The sequence below is a fragment of the Sinocyclocheilus rhinocerous genome, unplaced genomic scaffold (genome assembly GCF_001515625.1).
Source record: "Sinocyclocheilus rhinocerous isolate Xijiao unplaced genomic scaffold, SAMN03320098_v1.1 scaffold1415, whole genome shotgun sequence".
NCBI lineage: Eukaryota > Metazoa > Chordata > Actinopteri > Cypriniformes > Cyprinidae > Sinocyclocheilus > Sinocyclocheilus rhinocerous.
Window position 1 is genome coordinate 21,101 of NW_015657968.1, and position 4,564 is coordinate 25,664.

Below are 4,564 nucleotides of genomic sequence, written 5' to 3' on the forward strand. Positions count from 1 at the left end.
TGCATATCTATGGCAGATTACCATAAAAGTCCACAGGTAACACCATCACGTCACTATTTGCTGATCCAAACACTCTGTCTGATGCCAAAAGCAAACAACATCCTAACATACACTCACAGTGTTGTAATACTACTGAACTATCATATATGTCAGGAATCATGTATGTTAATAATTATTTTTGAAAACTGGGGGTGGCTTTTCCCTTGCCATGACTGTTCTTCTGGTGATTCAAGTAATAATGTTTCATGCACATTTGACTCAGAATACGCAGCTTAGCAATACACTGCCAGACTTGATCGGTGGTTGAACGGTTTATTTGTCAGTTTATGATGTCCGATGATGTCCTAATATTAGTACAAATTAAGTTTATTTTTATATTTCTGTTGCCGTGACAACTTTTTACATTCACTGCTGCTCTGTTGCCATAAAAAGTACATGGATATTATATATATGATTAAAATAATTTTAGGTTTCATCTAATATTTACAGAAGATACTGGAAAGTACACTCTCTTCACATAATAAATAAGGTGGAAATATAACATTAATTTAAAAATTACTTAAAAATTAATTCAAAAATAATTTCCATGGGTCTAGGCTTTCCATCTGTTTATGTCAGGTTTAAATCAGGGGTCCGTTCTTCGTACATCGCGAAAAGTAGCAGACAAATTAAATGTGTAAGTGGTGACTATGTTAGATGTTTTTATCACTTATTTCAGTATATAAATACAAGAATATTCTACAAAATGGTCATCTTTACTGATGTGTTTGTCTGTTTATAACAGCAACCAAGAAAAAGGCTGAAAAAACAGGTGGTGGTCCTGCACCTCCATGTTATACCCCAGCAGAAGAGCTGGCCCTTGTTGAATGTGAACCGACCCATTGTGGAGGGCATCCCTGGGGGCAGCTCTTCCTTAGACCCACAGCCAAGGATCCAGTAGCAGCAGCACCTTCATTACTGGTAAATGAGCTTTCAATTCTACACTGTATAATAATTTGTTGCTGCATTCAATTAAGTATAATCCAAATGGCTGTTACAGTCATTTCAAGTATGTTAAATCTTGAATTGCTTTGACTTAAAGTGAAAAATGCTAAACTTATTTAGAGCTAATGAAAAAATAAGTTGCCACGAGTTATTGATCACAATTTTTACAGTGTAGTTCATTGTAATGACATTGTGTTTTTTGTGCAGTTTTACATAATACACCAACACTTTTACCTGTTCACAAGCAAGTGCTGGCTGAAGCATGTGCAGTAAGTGGACTTCTTCTAACTTTGTTTTACATCAAAAGGGAAGAAAGTGCAACACTTTGTAATACCCATTTGTTTCCATTGCACAGGACAGTGAGGAAACCCTCTCAGATGACTGTCATTTGGAGGAAGTACCTGTAAGTACATAAATAACTTGTGCCTATTATTTCTGACTGCAATATATGAGTTACAGGAGTCAACATCTACAGAAAGGCCTACAGAAGAATCTGCACAGAGAAGTGATACAGAGGTGGGCGGTGTTGAACCTTTCCTATTTATTTTTGTTGCATGAGGCATGTATTGAGAGTTAAATGTTAATTTGTCCACAAATGGCACAGAGTGACATCCATTCCTTATAGAAACAGAGTCTTCAACACAAAGTAGAGTATTTTTGCCTGAAAAAGTTGAGAAATAGAACTTGACCTCTTAAAGAAAATACTGGCACTAGAGATAGAGTTGCTTCAAAATGAACTTCAGCATATTCAGCTGATACACTATTTCACACAGAGTAATATTGTTGAACTTACATAACAATATCTCTTATTGCAGGCAAAAGATAACTGATTACTGATTACTTTTCTTTACAAAGAATAAAAGACTCAAGGGACTAAGGATAAAGTATTTGTCTTGTCTTTTATTAAACACTTAAAAATTGTGTTCCAAAATACTGTCCCGTGCAACTCTGCCACTAGGTTGGTCCAAGTGCACTGGCTGGAGGTCATCATCAGGCTGCACTTCCACCACAGGTCCTCTCCTTTTACAACACAAAATATGGTTTCCATGAGTTTTATTTAGTTTTTTATTAACTCTTATGAAAAATGGTGTGCTACAATTCTGTCCCGTGCAGCTCTGCCACTAGGTTGGTCCAAGTGCACTGGCTGGAGGTCATCATCAGGCTGCACCTGCACTTCCACGGTCCTCTCCTTTCTGATGGTGGCAATGTTGTGTAATAAAGAACATGCAACAATAATGTCGCAGGCCCTGTCGGGTGCAACCCTCAGACTTTTCAGACACTGAAATCTTCCCTTTAGTTGCCCAAAGGTCATTTCAATGCGTGCCCTTGTCCTGGCTAGAGCTGCATTGTAATGGGTTTGTGGTCCGGGTTTTGGGTCAGGGAATGGCGTTATAAAATACTGCCTGCAGGCATAGCCCCTGTCTCCAAGTAGGATCCCGTCATAATCACCTGTATAATGGAAAAATTCAGTTCTGTTAGGCCCATGCATAAGTATATGTAATACAGTGAGCTTGACATTTATATTTCCCTTACCACGTTCAAATAATGTACATAAACATTACTCTCAGAAAATTCTTCAGTCGTGCACAGATCCTGGCCATTTTGCTTCCACATTTGTAGAGTCACACACCATCTAAGACATTTTAGTCAGTCAACTGCATACTTTATGATTTTTAAAAAATTTGATATTACTAACCTGGAATATTAAGAATCCTAATAGTAACTTACCTGCACATTTACACTGTGAACCCCCTTTTGGTTCACAAAATCCCCTTCATTGGGGACTGGTGGGGCCTTGATGGGAATGTGTGTGCAGTCTTTGGCACCAATCACATTAGGGAAGCCTGGAGTACATATAAGTCATATTTATTGACATGGTCATGATTGCGTGATCTTAGTTAACAATTGTAATGTACCTGCAATGGTGAAAAAAATCTGTTTTACAACCTGTGCTCTTAAGTGCCTTGGAAATACCACACAAACCCCTAAAAACTGCTTGAGTGCCAGGTAAACTTTGCGAATGGCATGATGGACTGCACTTTTCAACAACTTCTCCACATCTCCAATAGTGTAAAGGAAAGTGCCACTCGCAAAGAATCTCAGACCAATGCACACAGTTTGTGCTGTGGATAAAGCCCGACTCAGACAAGTCGAAAATGTAATATGTGCTTCCAAAAAATTAATGATGTAAATGACACCCTCATGAGAAAAACAATATCTCTCAAAAAGTAGGTAATGGATCCTGTCTGTCCTGCAATATGTGATTAATCTGAAAAGCTCTGCGATAATAAGCGGAGGTGATAAAGGAAGTCTGTCACAACCAGGTATTGTCAGTTTTTACAACAGCAACCTGTTGCGGAAGGTGCAAGAATTACTTTTAATTTTTTAATGTCTGTATTATATTTACTGTTGATCCAAGATAAGCAGATCCAAACAAAGGTGTGTGTTCATGAGGAAGGTGAAATATGTTGAATGCTTCTTCCTTCCTTTCTGTTTTGTGACAACACAATTTTTCAGTAGGACTCTCCTGTAATGCTGTTTGTTATGACGCCATCCTGTGTTTTCCGGCAGGACGAACTCAAGAGCTTGTGAAGTCTGTTCTGACTATACTGGTCACAACAGCAATATGTCAAATATAATATCTGAAATTATTGTCACACATTCACATTTGGTAATTAGTTCTTTGCAATAAGTCACTTTCCAGACACTCTTTACCCTGTCAGATCTTTTCTGTATTCTTGATATTAGGCATATTAAAGTTTAAACGTTTTGTTCTTCTGTCTGAAAAAGAAAGAAGTACAGTGTGCCTGGCCCATTTATTTGTTTAACATTTGAAATCAGATAATCAAATAACATTTTTGGGACAAATACACATGTACAAATATCTTCATCTAACATCTTCCTGTATTGAGATGCTCATCTGATGAATATCAGACACACACACACACTGCTGTCTAGAGAAGGAAAGATCATGTTCATGAAACTGTGAAGACTGTAGACCCGATGAAAACAAAGATAGAATAATGAAACACAAACGACAGACATTTCTGCTCCTGTTCAAATATCTGCTGTGTAGTGCATAAGTGATCATATAATTGATGATTAAAAATGACACCATTATTATTTAGATGTAAATAAGTGATTTTACAACTTTGTGTGATATTTGTTGTTTTGCAGTAGCAGCTGCTGTTGGGGACCAGTGAATAGTCACGATGTGGTAAACATGATGGAGGTGTGTAGGTGTGTGGGTGACAAGTTGAGCAACTGACTTTCACAGGTTGTGACTGTGTGTTTGTCACAGTCAGAGACCATCTTCATCTGTACAGATCATGCACAAGTTTGAAAGACAAAGAAAACTGGTGAAAATACACTGCAAGACTTGAACTTCTCACTCACAGATTTTAAGAATAGATGTCATATATGGGCTGAATAATAACCTGTTGTGTAGTAAATATACTTACACCCTCCTGGTCTGTTTCACAGAGATCAGAGTTCATCTTCATCTGCTTTAGTTTCCTGTGAAGTGAGGAAGATGTTGAACATCACAGAATGCAGCTCAGTTCATTATGATAATATGTAT